This window comes from Castor canadensis, chromosome X, assembly GCF_047511655.1.
Source record: "Castor canadensis chromosome X, mCasCan1.hap1v2, whole genome shotgun sequence".
NCBI classification, from domain to species: Eukaryota; Metazoa; Chordata; class Mammalia; order Rodentia; family Castoridae; genus Castor; species Castor canadensis.
This window is the reverse complement of record NC_133405.1, coordinates 139,496,309-139,514,984: the sequence shown is the minus strand read 5'-3', so window position 1 is coordinate 139,514,984 and position 18,676 is coordinate 139,496,309. Positions and strand designations below refer to the sequence as shown.

Sequence of the window (18,676 nt, the reverse complement as noted above, 5' to 3'; positions counted from 1 at the left end):
GTCCGAGAAAGCATGGTCGGTGACCTTGCAATGACTGACTGTCACAGGAGATGGACCCGGGTCTCTGCTCTTTGCGGAGCTGGTGTTGGCTGATCCTAAAAGCAGGCAGAGCCATGTCAGTAGGGGAAAGCACAAAACGCTGATGTTGCATCATTTTGTACAAAGATGCAACAAAATGAGGACTGGGAAAGTCACAGGCAATTTATTAAAGATTGTGTGTGAAAGTGAGTTTCACAGGAGACACCCAGCTGCTTAATTCCCACGAGAACAGGGTAAAGAGCAGGCACTGATGGTCTCAAAACACAGGAAGTAGTGCATGACTCACGAGTTTACGCTATTAATTAAGAAGAAAAGTTTCTTTCCTTAAATCCTACTCCAAATATTTCGCAGAAGATTAGAGCAGGAAGAGGTTTTGTTTGGGGAACACAGTGCTCTTAGAATGCAGGTCGCTTTTGGTCTGGGGACGTTTAGCAGAGCAATGGGAAGTCACTACTGTCCTCGGCGGTGTTGAAAATGCACAGCCACGTCACACAGGCCAGCCCCAGGGTGTTTTTCTAAATGTGCATGCGAATGGCACGCTAATCTGCTCCCAGATTTGGGAAGTTTCTGCGTTTATCTTCAACACGAGCTTTGTGCAAAGTACTCCTGCCTGCACTGTTTGCAAGAGGTCAACCCAGCTTCAGAGGAAGAGGACGGGGTACCGTGAGCACGGGTTGTGAGCATGGGGTCCCCGTGTCACCGGACGGGAAAGAACAACCGCTTCGTGCAGCACCAGGGCTGCAGCAAAGGGCCCGCCAGTTAATAAAGCTCCAGGCGGGGATGAGCACGGGACACGCTGTTCTGAAGGATGAAGAGAGCTCAGTCGATGGGTCCCGGGCAGTGGGGTCCGCTGGGGGCGCGTACAGAAGGAAAGCTCAGCAGAAGGAGGAAGCAGCACGAACCTAAAACTGATCCTAAGGCGAGTGCAAAAAGCTCCACAGCAGTTTACTTTCCTTTTACGTCATAGAAGAGACATCAAAATTAATTAAAAACAAAGCATTCTCCAGTGAAGACACAAAGACATCAGTCTTTGGCATCAGATGGAGCAGTTTGCAAAGGTTCATGACAACAACTGTAAATTCTCTAATCCTTACACAGAGAATTAAAATTGTTTTTATTCGGGATGAAAAGAACCAAGTGAGCTGTAATTCTTCTTAGGGTTGTGGAATAAGTTAAAGGAAAGAATTAAGTCTCAACTAAGATCTATCAAGCCAGCAACTCAGGAGGCAGAGATCAGGAGGATTGAGGCTTGAGGCCAGCCTGGTCAAATGGTTTGCGAGTCCCTATCTCAAAAAAACCATAACAAAAAAGGGCTGGTGGAGTGGCTCAAGGTGTAGGCCTGAGTTCAGAGACCCCAATCATGCCTTTGCGCACAGCCGTACACATTGCTGAATGGAGATGAAGCTGAGCTTTTCACGTTGCTACCAAAGATGGAAAACACAGAAGTGCTTTACCTGAGTGACGGCCGATACCAAAATGATTGTGTTCACTTGAGCGCCAACCCTTCCCCTTTGAGCAATCGATGGACACGTCCGAGGAGGGGCTCGATTTCCAAGGGGAGGGGGATTGGTAAATGTTGCATGGCGATCTTAGAATGGCCCTTGGTGCATTGCTTGCCCACGCTATGCACGGGTTGAGGGGTGGATTGTCTGGGAGACAAGAACCCACGGATATCTCTGGACAATGCCAGCATCTGACTGGAAATGTCACAAGTCAAGCCACATGCATGTCACCTTGAGTGAAAGATCAGGATTAGGACCAAAGGCCAGAGGTTAGGGACTTCGTGGGAAGACTCAATTTGCAAAGCTGGCATTGGAAACATCACGTGCCAGAGTTGTTGTGAGTGTTAAACTACTGAGGTGGGCAAGCTCGCACACGGGTGCACACCAGCGTGCACACCCGCGTGTACTGCATCCACAGCTCCCCCCAGGCTGCTCTGGGGTCACTGTAATTTGCAGTCTTAGCTACAAGGTCATGGCAAGCGAACGGAATACATTACTAAATCACAAACGTCCTCTCCCTGGTGAGTTTTGTCCTCGAAAATGTATTTCATTAACCTTTCATTTTGGCACACAGGCTGTGCTTAATTATTTCACATTTTCCAGTATTTCTCACTCATAAAAGTATACCCCACGCCGGGCACTGGTGCTCACACCTCCAGTCCTAGCTACACGGGAGGCTGAGATGGGGAGGATCGGGGTTCAAGAGCAGCCTGGGCAAGTTCATGAGACTGTCTCCAAAATACCCAAAGCCAAATGGGTCGGAGGTAGTTCAAATCCCAATACTCACAGATCCATGAACCTGATCTTTTAAGCAATTCCCTTCTCCCAAGAGTTTGGAATTATGACTTCCAATCAGAAATGATGAAAAAGGACAAGGGTCCCACACTGCTCTGAACTCCCAGTTCCATCCCAAGATTACAGTTGCACAGGAGAACCGAAAGACCTACGGGGAAGAATCAGCTAAAACCATCCAGCTAACGTCCAGGACGATGTGTTCCCCGGCTTTCTATTTTTAATTGCCTAGAGGCTCTCTCTGCTGACGTATTATTTTTGTAAAAATCTGTCCCAATCGCAATGTCCTGCCCAGGTAAGATAGCATCGGAACTCCCTGGGGAATGAGCAAGTGCCTGTGGAAAAACACAAGGTACCATGTCACCACTTTCTCCACCTTGGGTCAGCGTCCTGCAGGTGGCTGAGATTGCACCTTTGCAAAAGAAGCACGCTGGAATTACGTTCCTATGGGCTGCATTTTCCTTAAAACATTCCTGATACTTTTCTGAAAATAAAGCCCCAATTTTTTTGGCAATGTGAACAATGCCTCTAACTAACTTTTTTTTTCCTTTTCCCGATCTCTCTTTCTTTTAAGACATACTATAACCATGTAGCCCCAGCTGGCCTCAAACCCGTGATCTACCTGCCTCAGACTTCTGAGATTACAGGTGTGCCCCTCCACAATATTTCTAACTTTTAAAAACTCATTTAATACTTAAACCAGTGGCAGAATTAAAAGTCACTTTCCTATCTTATAACCACATTTTTATAAATAGTTCTATTTTACCTTCATTTTGCATTGACCTCCCATTTAAGAGAGCATTTGTGAGGGTGAGACAGACGAGTCCCCCTGCCTTACAAATTGTCTTCAATTGACTGGGTTATGAAAAAGCTAATTTTGTTGCCTTCAGTGAAATCGCTCGCAAGCTGTTGTGCTGCTAATAAATGGAGGGAACAGTGGAACCAAATCCGGATGAAAATCTGGCATTTCAAAGGACTTCCCTTACGGCTGGGAATACTGAAAGGAACCTAGAACATACCCACGCAGCCTGGTCTATCTTTAGACGCTTTCTTAGCAAAATGGAATTTACATTCACAAATGACTTGAAGAGGTCTTTCTTCCCTTGCTGTATTATAATGTATCATGCCATTCGAGAAATTATTACAATGGAAGGAATAAGAAAAGTAAATCCACAAAGTCAGGTTATTGCTTTAGACGTCTACCCACTACGACTGGAGCCAGTGAAAACTCTGCAGAAGGAAGGAAAGATAAAACATTAGCCTGACTGTCACTGTAGTGTACATGTGTGTCACAGGAGAGAGACAGACAGACACAGAGACATAGGAAAGACAGAGAAGGAAACATTTAAAGACAGGCCACCTAATGTTCAAAGCGGTGATTCTGAAGAAAATGGATATGAAAAGTAGCAGAACTCAAAGCAATAAATGAACAGCGGGAGAAGAAGCACCAGATTGCTTTCCTGCAGCGGACCTGGAACGGCAAACGAGCTCTGCTTCAGAGTCATCTCGGGTGGCAGAGTCAGCTCGAGGAAAATTAACTGGGGTCCCTAGAGGGGACAGTGGCCCACGCTCGGCGTTTGGGTGAGGAAACACTGGAACGGTGTCTGTGCAAACTTTACTGTTTTGAAGTAACGCTTGGCTCAGACAATCATGGGATTTTGCTGTCTTTGGTGCTGGGTTTTCAGTCGGGGCTTTGCACTTTTGGCAAAGCGCAGCCACCAAGAACCATGGGGACATCATCTAGGTCCTGCTGGGACCCAAGACGTCCGAAGAGCAGAGCCCTGGGGAAGGCCCGCTCTGGCTCTTTGCTGTGATTGTAAACTGAATGAAAACGCGGTGTTGCCAAGAGGATGATCTGTGGAACGGCAGATTCCGCCTTCACCCCACTGCTGGAAATGAAGCAAGAGAAGAAGTGAACTCGTGCTTGTGCAAAGAAAGAGAGAGAGGACTTCATCCCCGAGTCCCAGAAGGGAACGTGGAGGCCACACCAGAAGTAGAAACAGAGACACGACAAACACAGCAGCTCCACAGGGGTCAAGTTCTGGGTGCCAACCCTGAGAAAGTGGAAGCCCTTAACAGACAAAAAAAGTGATTAAAAACAAGCCCATTAGTCTTTTAAATTAAAAAAAGAGGAATAAATTGCGGTGGTTTCCAGTCACGTGAGAGAGGAAGAGGTAATTAAGCCTCATTAACTGTAGCAGAATCACCGAATGCCTCTTAATTACACTGGACGAGGTACGAGAGGAATAGCAATGCCTGCTGGCCGGGGCTCCTTCCCTGATGTCCACTCGTCCACCGGTCTGTGGACCCCTAAAGCCACTTGCAAAGGGCACCCCAGTGTGCTTGTAGGAGGGAACGTTGTCAGCAGAGTTCTAGAGACGCCCCTGCCAGTCTCGAGGTTCCCTGGCTGGCAGTCGGCCATGGTGGTAGGCATTGCTGCAGAGGGCTTGCAGATGTAAGGAAGCGTGCTAGAGAGCTGACATCGTCCCAACCGCACTGTTCTAGAACACTCGAGTGCTCCCATGTCATTCCGTGACCTTTGAAGGCAGAGGGTGGAGAAAGCAGACTCACCCATAAAAGCGACTTAGGGGACAGAGATGGAAAGAGAAGGAAGCCAGAGCTATTCCAAGAGGGAGACCCTGTCCTGGATGAAGGCCTCAAGCCGTGTGGGCCTCAAAGACCCCAAGATATTCCCAGCTGATGGTCAGCAAGGAAACAGGGTTAGCACCCCATGGAAGGAAGTCTCAGCCAGTGACGCAGCTGTTCCCTGAAGTACAGTCACCCCTGGAGTGTCAGGCAAGAGCCATCACTGCCAGGGCCTTCACTGCAGCCAGCAGAAGCCGTGGAGCCATCAAGAGGGCAAATGCATGCTTCTGCCCTCTGAGCGGACAAGGTTGGTGCAGCCATGTTGAAGGACTGCAGAGAGATAGGGAAGTGGCAGTTCCCCTGGCGACGTGAAGTCACAAAGGGCGGGATTTGGAGAAACTGTGGCTTTGCTTGGAGGAGCTCCAGATGGGCTGCGTGGACTCCGGGAGGCCTGGTAGTCGCTGGGTGTGAGGCAGCCTTCAAGTGAAGGGGACAGCTAGAATACAGAGGGACCATTTTTCTCGAAATCGCTGTGCCCTCCCTGCAAGATGTCCGCAGCGGGAAGGAATAACGTGCACACTGGCACGTGCCATGGTCACAGTGGATTAGATTGTCACACCACTACAAAGTCCCCTTTATTCCCTGTTGCACGTTCCTTTTTGTTCTCCCCCATGGGAGAAGTCTGGGAGAGAGGAAGGCAGGGCTCCCCCGTCCATCAGACAGACTAACATTCTGGGGGCTGTCATATCACAGGGCATCACCCAGGGGGCCGGCGTGGAGGGACAGCTCCTGCAGGGGAAGACCGGGGAAAAGGAGGGCGTGTGCTTCCCCAGGACCCAGAGTGCTCTGAGGCTCCCCAGCTTGCCACCACACTGTGCTACCGCCTCCAGAATTGGATCCCCAAGGCCACATGGGGTACACTTGAAGCTGGGGCACTGGGAGGTAATTAGGATTTTTTTTTTGGTGGTGGTACTGGAAACGAAAGGCAGTTCAATGCCGATGTTGGTAAAGAATGGAAGTTCTGATCAGCTGTAGAGGAATGATCTTTCACCACCCTATATCCAACTTTCACGAGAGACGATGCTAGAGGCCAGGGAGAGAGAGAAACAAGAGCTCATACCTAGCATGGAGGACCTGAGTGAAGGCCGGTGAGGCACTGCAGTCTACAGAAACACAGCATCAATGGACAGGCAAACGTCCTCACAAGAACCACGGTGAACTGAGGAAGAATGGCGCCAAAACTTCAAAATGAAATAAAACGGCCTCTGCTTCAAGAAACAAAAATGGCCTATGATTCATTTTTGCAAACGCGAAAGAAAGGAGGCCGGTTGGCCAGCTGGGGTCCTCAGATTTGGAAGTGAACTTCGAGGGGTTAAAAGACATTTGATGTGCAAATGATAAATTCTTGAGAAAAAGGAAATGCTGATCACCCTCAGTTGATCAGCACACATGGTGGACATGTGTCCAGCCACCTCAGTATGCCCTGTAAATAGGTACAAAATTGTGAAATAAAGGTATTTCGCTCTAAAGTGCAAGAAAATACACAAAAGTAGCCTACCAATTCTGGGCCATGAATCAGGTGACAAGGGTCCCAGATTGTCATGGGGTCAGAAGATTCCAGAAAGTAACCTGCGTGACAGTGACCTTTCTACTCCAAACTTAGGTTGCACAAGCACACAGGCAGAATATTTCCCGTGAATTGCATGGAACCCAGTGATTACGTGGGAAAGCAAACCATTTTTAAGCAATCGTGTATCATTTGGAAATAAAAAGTTAAAATGCAAATTTGATGGTGAATACTAATTTTCAATCAAAGTTATTTAAATAAAGCATTGTTCTGCTTTTAAATGCATTTAATATATTTTTATAACATTGAAAAAAAAATAAGCAGCTTGCTCGCCCCTCCTGTGCACATTTCCTGTAAAGCCAGAGAGCTCCAGTCCAATTGCAAATCCTTTATTAGGTTAAATTGGAGTGGAAATGTCCTGGGCGTGGACTTAGGGTACCTGAAGATTAGTGTAGGGCATGCGTGACTCCACCACTTCCTCCCCGTGCCCAAAGGCCCCTGGCTTCCTAAGGTGCCATTCTCGTAGTCACGTACCTGAGGTTTGATTTAAGGCCTTTCAAGACACAAGAATGTGACTGATGTCTGCTCTCCGCCACCTTCCTCTCCAAAAGTTCACTTGTAAAGGGAGGACAGAAATAAGCTTTGTGTTTTGTAAATTGTTATTTTCTGTGGAAATGTGTATTGCAGAACTTCTATTATAAAAAGGGATTTAACATGACTCAAACAGTGGAAAAGTCACAGGGGATGACACAAAGAAAAGTGGGGCTCATAATTTACATTTAAGCAAAACTAAAAGAAACATAATCCACATAAATTTGTGATTCACATATGTGAATAACATATGCTTGTGTAATTCATGGAAGCATCAAGTTTGTTAAGAGCTTCTAATGACAGATGCACTCATTGGGAGGCTGTCTTTCTATTTTCATCTTTTTTTATTATTATTTTTTTGCAATACTGGAACTTGAACTCAGGGCCTTCACCGTGAGCCCTAACTTTTTTGGGAAGGGTCTCGTGAGCGATTTGCCCAGTCTGGCTTTGAACCATGACCCTCCTGGTCTCTGCCTCCTGAGGAGCTAGGATTACAGGTGACAGCCACCAGCACCTGCCCGACTGTCTTTTTATTTTAAAGGGCAAAAATAAATTTACATAAAATTGCATAACTCTTGCTGTGTCTGGAGTCTGGGAGAATGGGGCTGGGAGGAGCTCAGAATACAGGTGTTTGTTGACTTTTACATCATGACCCATTTGCAGCACAGAGGGCCGGTTTATGAACAGAGGACTTGTATCTTACATTTCTCCCTGTGTCCTCACGTGGTGGAGGGGCAGGAGCTCTCTGCAGTTCTCTTGTAGGCCGTCAATCCCATCCATGAGGCTCCATCCCCGTGACCACATCACCTCCCAGAGGCCTCACCTCCTGGCACCATGCCACTGGGAGTAAGGAGTTCAATACGGGAATTAGAGGGGACCTACACATTTGCTCTATAGCCTGCTCACAAGTGTAACCCCACTATTTCCCCAAACAAGACGATGGCTGGAGTTCTGCCAAAGCAGGCAGGATAAGCACAAGAGCTCGCTTCTCTACTCCAGTGACGCGACTGTCACGAGGAGGTTGGTGGAGAGGTCAGATATGCAGGACTGGGCATTTCAGAAAAGATTGTGGGCAGGAGGACATGACAGGTGAGCAATCTGGAGAAGAGGCCTCTACCGAGGGAGCAAACCCAAGGCCACATGAGAGAGGAGATGTGGCCGTGAGCAGTATTTGCACTGCAGTGGGGTGAGGGGGAGAATGCAGTGCAGATGCAATGTCGGATGGCAAGTGGGCAGTAAGGAACAGCAGAGCTGGGGACGGGGACTGGGAGCTCTCGTCCCTGTGGAAGGATGGCTTCCTTCTGACACCAGCAGCTGAACCTCTGTAAGCATTGCTGGGTTTTTGTTTCTTTTAGTTTTCTTTTTCTTTGCTTATTCTGTTTACTGTGCTGGGTGGGGCAGACAACGTGGCAATTACAAAAGTTCCTGCAATATGTCAAATATACCATGCTTGAATTCACCCCGCATTGCTTATTGTTACATTGTTTTGCTAATAGGTCTTTTGTGAGTGGATGCAACACACACACACACACCCCGAATGCAATGTAGGTCTAGTTACTCCAAGACCTGTAAAAATACGGTACTGATGCCTATCAATTAACATCCCCCAGTAAACTTCTGGACCCATGAGGATAACTGCTGAATTAATACGGTTTAGGGAATTGGCTGATGTGATCGTGCGGGTTGGCAGGCTGAAGTCCTTAAGGCAGACCTGGAAATCGAGGCTGCAAATGTCATGCAGTGTGTCTTCTTTCCTGGGGGATGGATCTTAGGGGATTTTTGTATGTTTGTTTGTTTTTTTAATTTCCTTTATTCATAAGTGAAAGGCCACCTCATGCCCAGGAACAGGAATGTGCAGAATGACAGTAGAAAAATAGAGGTGACACGTATGTGCATACGTGGATCTGTCACACAGAACCCTGGATATGTGCAATTATTACGTGTTAATAAAAACTGTGCCAAACTTTGAGGAACAGGCTGTAATATGGCTGTCCTCTTTTCCTGGGCTTGAAATGCCATGTGTGTGTGTGTGTGTGTGTGTGGTGTGTGATTTCCATCCCAGGGAACAAAGGGTGCTGAAGCATTTTTTCATCACGGCCTCGTACCTCTGGATGCCCAAGGCAAGGTGCATCTTTCCTTTCCTGGAATTTGAATTTGAATGAAAGGGAAGAAGTTGTCTTGCCCACGGACTGGCCCTGTGGCTAAAACAGCCATATGTGTGCCAACGAATGACGTTGTAACTTAGGTGCAGAAAGCAGAGCCCACAGAAGGGAAACGGTGGCCAGTTGCCAAGGAGTCCAGGAGACGTGGACAGCCATTGTGAAAACTCAAAATCTGAGCTTTACCCTTCTTGATTATCTGGGAAATGTAGAGGAAAATAACACGGTTTTTGGAAGGTTGCAAGGCTTTTCAGGAATGCAAAGGGCTTGAAGGGTTCTGCACTTCCCAGCTAAATGGCCCAGACTATCTTCTCTCTCTCCCTCCCTCTCTGAGTCTCTCCCTCTCTGTTTGTCTCATTATTCACAAATGGCAGCTGGGAATTAAAAGGAATATGGGCTGAGAACCATTATCTAAAATGCTTGGGACCAGAAGCGCTTTAGAATTCAGGTGGCTTCAGGTTGGGGTTGAATTGCATTTGGCAACACACATAGCACGGATACAATGGCCTGCAATATTGGAACAATTCTGTGCATGAACCTCAGCTTTGTGGTATGGAAATTTCTACTTCTGGTGTATTTGATGATGGTGTAAAACATTCACTCAACATCCTTGTAGCGCTGGGGTTTGAACTCAGGCCCTCATGCTTGCCAGGCAGGCGCTCTACCACTTGAGCCACTCCACAGGCATTTCTTGTGTGGGTGTTTGCAAAATAGGGTCTTGTGAACGACTTGTCTGGGTTGGCTTTGAACCTGGATCTTCCTGATCTCTGCCTTCTATGTAGATCTGATTATAGACGTGAGCTGCAGGCACCATGCTCATCTTCCTTAAAGCCACACCCTTCTGGTGTACCCAAGCGGACACTCAGCCCTTGCTTGATTTGCACAATGCCACCTGTGGGGCGTGAGTTTTATCTGCCAGCTGAAATCACCTGGCGAGCTTTCACAAATAGAGTGGCAGCCGATTTACTGATCTTACGAATTTCCCCCAAGCCACGTCAACAGGGGTGACTCTCCCTGGGTCACTCTTTGATTTCTCTGAACTTTATAGGTTCACGTAGAACAAACAACAAACAACTGCACGGTTACTTTCATTTCTGCAAATACCTACAAGGCAAGCTTTGGCCTATTATGGAAGGAAATGAGTAACTGCTACTTCACCTAAGTGACTGCCTTTCAAATGGCCTCTCCTGGTCTTTATTATCCAGTGGCAATGAGAACTATTTGCTGTTGTCTTGTTTTATTTCCTCTCGCTTTTAAAATTCATTTAGTTATTTTTGGCTATGTTTGTAGTTTGCTTGCTTTTGAGACAGGGTCTCATAGGCTGGCCATTGGTCTTGAACACCTGGGCTCACGTGATTTTCTTGCCTTAGCCTCCTGAATAGCTGAGATTACAGGTGTGTATTACCATGCTAGGCTACAGAACCATTTTTTTCTTTTATGGGAGGGAGGGATATTGAGGTTTCAAGTAAGTTTCACTTGCTAGGCAGGGACTCTGTCACTTGAGCCATAGCCTCAACCCTTTTTGCTTTTTTCACATACTGTCTAGTGCTTTTTGTCCAGGCAAACCTCAAATGGTGAACTACTACCTATACCTCCTGCATATTTGGGATTATAGATGTGTCTCACCACCCCCAACTTGTTTGTTGAGATGGGGTCTCGTGAGCTTTTTTTGTACTTGAACTGACCTTGACCTGCAATCCTCTTGATCTCTGCCTCTTAACTAGCTGGGATTACATAGGGGCCATCCTTATTTATTTTATATAATAACACTGTTTTCTTCTCTCCTGTACAAAGAGTTTCCACTTAACTAATTTTGTATGCTACATACGATGGACACATGACATGCAGTGAAAGATGGAGAAATCCCCTAAAATTCAGGGTGGAAGAAGACAGGGAAAAATGTGAGGAAAAAGGTGACCATTTCTAGGAAAAGAACCCTATGTTTAGAAAGGGTAATAATGATGGTGAAACTATTACAAATTTTGTGTATTAGTAAATTTATCAGAGTGAGCTTAAATCAATACCATCTAACAGGCACACTGCTCTCTCTCTCTCTCTCTCTCTCTCTCTCTCTCTCCCAGTCTCTATCTTTCTCTGTCTCTCTCTCTCTGCCAGTGGTGGGGAATCAAATCCAGGGCCTTACATGTGCTAGGCAAGCGCTTTACCATGGAGCTCACACCTTTTTCTTCGATGTGTCTTTGAGGGGAGACTCTGAAGACTGAGGAACAAAAGCTCGAATGGACTTTTTCATAAATATTGGTGTAGGGACAAATGTGAGGGGAAATAAAATGGCAGATATGGCTGTGGAAACAAAGGACAGAAATAACCCTGGGGATGTAAAGGGATGGATGACAGAAGGAACTGTTCTAGATAAAGGAGACAGGAAAGCATCCTTCAAGGCAAAACATTTAGGGAGAGGTGAGAAACCAGCCTTGCACGCAGGTGTGACATGGCAGTTTTTCTTCCTACGAGAAGGGAACAGATAAAACACTCCTGCAAGCAGCCATCTAGAGATGAAATACAGATGCCTGCAGGAGAGGAACACGGCAAACGTTCCCAAGAGAAACGAAAAGGGGGTCTCACCAAATAACGAGCGGTGCTTGTAAAACATACCTGACAGGTTTCCCGGCTGCTAAGGAGACAACCAGATGGTCTGGCATGAGCAAAGGTTGTTAGACAGCCAATCTACAGCTCCAAAGCAGAGTACAGGCAGGGGTGCCTACGTCGGGCTCTGTATAATTGCATGAACTTCAGTTGTGGCTTAGCTCTTCCACTGAGTCCACCTGGCAGCCTGCTCTGCTATCCTCTCAATGAACTTTGTGCTTGCTTTAACTCCTGATTCCTGGTCCGTGGCCTGACCTCGATTTAACTGTGAACTGACTGTCGGGGCGTGCACTCATCGACTGCACCAGACAGGAACCTGGGGACACGATGGCTTCGGATCTGCCTTGTGAGCAATGCATGAAACTTAGGGGATGGGCCGGGTGCCTGGTGCTCACTCGTCTAATCCTAGCTGCTTGGGAGGCTGAGATGGGGAGGATCAACATTTGAGGCCATCCAGGGAAAACCGTTTGTGACACCCCCATCTCCAAAACAACCAGAGCAGAATGGACTGCAAGTGTGCCTGCTTTGCAAGTGTGAAGGCCTGAGTTCAAACCCAGGTCCAAACAAAACAAAACCCAGAAAACATAAAAACCCCCAACCCTTATGAGATGGAAGGTCTTGGCCTAATCTGTGGGTACAGCTAAGTCTTGCAGGACAGGATGCGTGGCTGTGTGAGGGTCCTAGCTCTGTGGCTTTGTGGAAAGCAAGGCCAGTGCTCAGTTTGTCATTAGCATAACCTTCAAGTGTTTTCCAAAACGCTTTGGCCTCCAAAATCAGCCATAGATGGTGAGTATTTGTTCCATGTTGGCTCCTACTTAACGTGGTGGTCTTAGTGTTTTGCTGAACTACCCCTTCCCTGCACCTCCCCTGCCTCCTCTTCTTGGGGGGCCAGGGTTTAAGATTCGCCCACAGGAGCACATGCGGCACTTCCCCACCCCGAAATGAGGCTGGTGGAGCTTCCAGCAGGCGCAGCCCCCGGGCAGCTCCAGGTCGATGGAAAGGCAATGCTGCAAAAAGTCACCTGATTCCACTGCTTAGGAACACTCTGAGGCTCACGCTGGGGGCGTCCAGTGACCCCAGCTGAAGCAGGAGGTGAGCTATGGGGAGCGACTCCTCGCTCCACTCACTCCAGCTGGCAAGTCTCCTCCCAAACGAGATGCCTGAGTGAATCTCCATTTGTTAGCTGCTCATCACAGACACAAAGCCGTTCATTTCCAAGACATCTCTGCACCCCAACAGCTCCGAGCACAAGACTCAGTGTCAGTCAGGGACTGGATGGATTCCAGGGCCTCATTCCATGGGTCAAGGTTGAGACTCGGGAAATCTAGACCTTGATCACACAAGTGGGGGATTGTCCCTAAAATCTGTTTCTCCCTTTTTTATTATTGTGCTGGGGGTACATTGTGACATTTGCAAAAGTTCTTACAATATATCAAATATATCATAGTTGAATTCATCCCTCCATCATTGTCCTTTATCCATCCCCACCCCATTCCTGGAATATTTTCAGCAGGTCTCATTTTTCCATTTACATACCTGTGTACACAGTATTTGCCCCATATTCTTCCTCCTACACCCTTTCCGCACATCCTCCCCACTCCCACTGGTAGCAACCCCCACACAGGACCTGTTCCACTCTCCTGTTCTCTGATTTTGTAAAAAAAAAATTTTGTTTGTTTAAGGTAGCTACACAGGGAGTTTCCTTGTGGCATATTGTATTAAAACCCAGATTGGCTCATCCTCTCTATTTTTTCCCTTTTGTACCTTAGTCCCCATCTTATGGTGATTTTGAGAGGTTTAAAAATTTTATAATCACTCTCTCATCAACCATATTCACCATTAAGTTCCTTCTTTTACCTCCCTCTCTTGTGTGTGACCTCTTTTTCACAACATTGGTTTTAGGTCTATCTTCCACATATGACAGGGAACATGCAGCTTTTGCCTTCTGAACCTGCTAACTTCACTTAAGATGCTGTTCCCAGTTCCATCCATTTACCAGCGAATGATAACATTTCGTTCTTCTTCATGGCTGCATAAAATTCCATTGTGTATAAATACCACATTTTCTTAATTCATTCGTCAGTGGAGGGGCATCTTGGCTGTTTCCATAACTTGGCTATTGTGAAGAGTGCCGCCATAAACATGGGTGTGCAGGTGCCTCTGGAGTAACCTGTGTCACAGTCTTTTGGGTATATCTCCAAGAGTGGTATTGCTGGATCAAATGGTAGATCAATGTTTAGATTTTTAAGTAGTCTCCAAAAAATTTTGAAAAGTGCATTTCTGATATGCTATTTAGGACGAGGAGTGTGCATGGAAATGTGACTGTTAAGAACTGAGACACGGACTTTGTGAAGGAAGTCAGTGACTACTGTGTGAGTGGGGGACCCCGTTATAACAAATATGTCCTTCTCTAACTGATCTGCGTGAACAGTCTGTCCTGTTTTCCTTTATCTCAAGCTCCCTTTCGACTGCATCTGGATCCTGTGTTTTACATCAGAGGTCTCACAGGGTGCAGAAAGCAAAGGAATCTCACTTTGAAACCCAATTATTGAGGTGTTTTTCTTGTCCTCAGAACCCCGGAGGGACGCTTTTGCTGGTGAGGCTGATTGCTTGTTTTTGTTGTGATTTACATTTCTACTCCAGGCACTGCAAACGCCACATGACAAAGTGAGTTTGCATTTTATCAACAACAAGGTGCTACCTGTGCCCACCTGGCTAACTGACAGCGACTGAAGTGACACTGCAACGCATCTTTGAGCTTGTGATGGGATCACATCCTGTCAACTTCCAGTTAGGTCTGCAGTTATCACGAAGCTGCGAAGGGCTGGAGTTTGTTTCTGCAACAGAGCTCACAGGTGTCTCCACACGGAGAGGTGGCACCTACCTCAAGCTGTGTGACACACAGTTGTGCCTCCTCCAGTTTTATTCATTGCACAGGGGAGATTCCTTGTGACAATCCCAAATGGCCTTCCTCGGGCATTGGTCAGCTGGGCCTCACCACTGTCCCCACCCTACAACCTTCTCCCCACTCTCCTGAGAGCGATTGCACGGGCTGTCACCGTTCTAGGTTGCACGTGTACACGAAGCCCACGCACCCATCCAACCCCATCTCCTCCACCCCCTCCCCCCGTCACGCGTGCTCCCCATGCACTGCACCTCTCACGGGCCTGCTTCATTACTCACTCCAGAGCCGGCGTCAGAGAGCAAAAAGCATGGGCAGACTTATATAAAAATACGGTCCCGGTGAGGGAAAGTCACCTCCCACTCTCCGACAGGAATGCTTAGGTGCGTGCAGACTGCAAGAACAGCTCCGAGTCCAGGAAGAACCGGAGGAGATTCTCAGGCATGGGAAGGAGGCAGTCCACCATGTCACACCTTCCCGTCCCCTTTGGACATGGTAGGGAATGGACGGATTCCAAAGTGGCTTCTGGAAGGAACACGTTCGACAGCTGTGTACTGGAATTAAAAATGTGGGGAGTCCCAAAGAGCGCCCCGTTTGATTGGCAGTGAAGAGCGATGCATCCACAGCACCCCGATGTCTGTCCTAAGAGAACACCAGGAGGGTGTGGGATGCTGGGTTCCCTGCCTCTGCTGTCCACCCCTGGGAGGGCAACTCCAGTGGGGAGGCTGAGGCAGGAGGGAGGAATTGAGAAGGGGAGGATGGACACTCGTGTATTGCTATTTATTTAGTTTTTGGTGGGGCCGGGGTTTGAACTCAGGGCTTTGTGCTTGCAAAGCAGACACTCTACCACTTGAGCTGAGCCTCCGATCTGGTTATGTTGGAGATGGCGTCTGACCAACTTTTTGCCTAGGTCGCAACCTCCATCCTCCCCATCTCAGCCTCCTTTTTGACACTTACATGTCAGCATGAAATGCTCCTTAATCTATGGTGCCTTTAAAAGTCTCTTTCTTCTGCAAGTGCTCAAAGTAGTCACAGTGACAAGCCATTTCACCTTGGAGGACATCGTTGGGTACACAACGGTACAACAATGGCACAACTGTGCTGAATAATCTCCGTGGAGAGAGGTGAAAACGCTGAATAATTACTGCTGTAGTGAGAGACTGGCTTCTAGAACCCAACAGATATTTTGGTAGAGTTTGTAATAAAGGACACAGAATGGCTTTCTAGCCGTCTGCAGAAAAGTGTCACAGCCTTTGACTTCCTAAAGCAGTTCTTATTTAAGTAAATTACGGTCATTCCATCTGAATTTCCATTTCACTTTCAAAAGGGACAGATTTGTCTTCATAGACACTCCAACGTCTCGGGTTTAAAATTCACATACAAAGAAAATCTAGCACAGGTTGGATAGGTCTCAAAAAATATCTCTATTTTAACACCATATCCCCATAAGATCCAAAAATGAGAACGCTAACTTGTTTTACCTTATATTCTATGACATTTTCTGGAATACTCAACTCTATAAAAGTCAGCACAGCTATTTACATAAGACACAGGAGCTTAAAAAGAAAAAGCTAATTCTGATTTACTAAAATGTCACAGTCAATTTGAAATCCTCTGAAGATTGGAAAAGCGGCTCCTCACTATGGATACTAAGAAATATGAGTCACTTCTAAACCCGAAGCATGTTTTTACATTTCGGTGAAATCTGAAGGTGTCAGGTCAAGGACTTGTCACCTGAAAATCTTGTCATAAAATATATGTATCCTTTTTTTCAACTTTTTAATTTTACTAGCATATAATAGTTATGCAGGGGGAGACATTGTGATATTTGCCTATGTGCTTTAAATATATCTGAGTTGGAGTCACCTCCTCCATCATTCTCCCTCTTTCCCCTCCCTCCCTTCTTAGAACAATCTCAACAGGTGTCATTCTTCAAATATGGATACAAAACACATCCACCATATTCCCCCTCATGCCCACCCCCTCCCATGGGACAGCTCCTAAAAGATCTGTTTTTCCCTCCTCCTTCACTGTGTTTTAGGCATCTATTCATAGTCCATGGATGTTTCAAACGCCTTGGTATTTGAGGCCTGAATATCTCATGCTTTATTCAAATGAACCCCATGACTTCTTCTCCATCACCCTGTTCCCCTAGTATTCAGCAGGTGCAGGGCAGGGCATTGTGTCACAGTCACGTACAGATAGGCCCTTTCAATCTTGTGCACTCTCTGACATTTTCTTTCCTTCTCCCACCTCCTGTAATCCCCTCAGACAGACTCACGAATGCAGTTTTGTTCTCTCTCTATATCTATGCATGTATCTGTGACTACAATAAAATCATATATGCGTCCATATTCAGCTTTCACCTATAGGTCTAGCTGCCTCATAGGAGGGAAATATGTCACCTTTGACTTTTTGAGCCTGGCTAACTTCCTTGCCACGATATTCTCCACCTGCGCCCACTTACCTGTGAACAACAGAATTTCATTCTTCCTTACAAGTTAAGGGCTGGTTTTACTGTAGACGGCCAGAGCAGTCTGAGCCTCTGATAAGTTAAGGGGACACCTACAAGGTGTGGTCCTGCTTTCTCCTCTGAGATGCAGTAAGTATTGTGTCCATGGTTTTGTTCATGTTTTGGTTTGGTTTTGGTGAGTAAAGCAGGAGAGTTTACTGAAATAGAAGTGTGCAGTGGGACGGTAGAGGCCGAGCTGGATGCCCGAGAGAGGGTATCCATGTTACCGGACGTGGGACACAAAAAGCTTACTCTATTCTGTTCTCTGAAGAGGAGTTTATAAACTGTAAGATGAGCAGGCACAGTGGTAAATCGGTATTAGTTAATAAAACAGCCCCATATCCACGGTTTCCCTTTTTTCTGGTTTCATTTACTCACAGGCAACATTGGTCAGAAAATATTAAAGGAAAAATTCTAGAATCAAATAATTCCTAAGTTTTAGACTCAAAAGACCAGGTTCTGTTCTTTCCTTTTCTTTTTGGTGGTAGTGCAATTTGAACTCAGGGACTTGAGTGTGCTGGGCAGATGCCCTCCCACTCTAGCCATGCCCAAGCCATCTGCTCTCGTTTATTTTTGATAGAATCCTGCACTTTTTTCTGCCAGGGGCCAGCCTCACGATATAAAACTCCTACTTCTGTCTCCTGCATAGCTGGGATTACAGACAGAACCACGAACCCCAGCTTTTTTTCTGAGATAGGGTCTCAGTAAGTTTTTTTGCTCAGACTGGCCTCAAAATCTGATCCTCCCAGCTCCACCTCCCAAAAACTTGGGATTATGTATGTGACCCACTGGGTCTGAACCTGAAATGACCAAGTTCTAAGATACCGGACAGCTGATGCATTAAAAATTCTCCTGTCAATCCATCACAAAACAATTTACTATCCCTGCACACTGTTTTGCTGACTGACGAACAATATGAAGTACACGATGTAGATTAACAGCAGAAATAGTTGAGTATCGGCCAGGAGCGGGTGGTTGGCCCCTATAATCCTAGCTGCTTGGGAGGCTGAGATTGGGAAGATAGCAGTTGGAGGCCAGTGTGGGGAAAACCTTGAGGCCCCATCTGCAAAATAACAAGAGCAACATGGACTGGTGGTGTGGCTCAAGAGGTAGAGTGAAAAGTCTGAAGTTCAAACACCAGCCCCGCCATAAAAACCTAAAACAAAGCAACAACACACTTGAGTATGTTTTCACCAAAGCAGAAGAGCTTACAGACTGAAGCAGTTTTTCTTACGACCTCTCCTTCTGTGAACTACAGGTCTGCTTCCCTCTCAAACTCAATGTCGAGATTCCATCCCCAAGAATCTGGTGTCAGAGGTGGGTCTCTGGCAGGGGATGAGGTCTCGAGGTGAAGTCACAGGGATGGGATTAGTACCTTGGTAAAAGACACCCCAGAGGCCCCCTTATTCCTTTATGCCATGC

At 46.7% G+C, this 18,676-nt stretch overlaps 1 protein-coding gene and 1 non-coding gene across 2 annotated transcripts in view; both read right to left on the bottom strand.

The window, feature by feature from the left end:
* The window catches only part of LOC109679926 (neuroligin-4, X-linked), a 90,314-nt gene that overhangs the window by 25,953 nt on the left and 45,685 nt on the right, over positions 1 to 18,676 (bottom strand). The gene's annotated exons all lie outside the window — the stretch shown is intronic.
* Trnaa-ggc (transfer RNA alanine (anticodon GGC)) lies at positions 9,847 to 9,919 on the bottom strand. Its single transcript has one exon. It is a non-coding gene; the product is annotated as a tRNA-Ala (tRNA).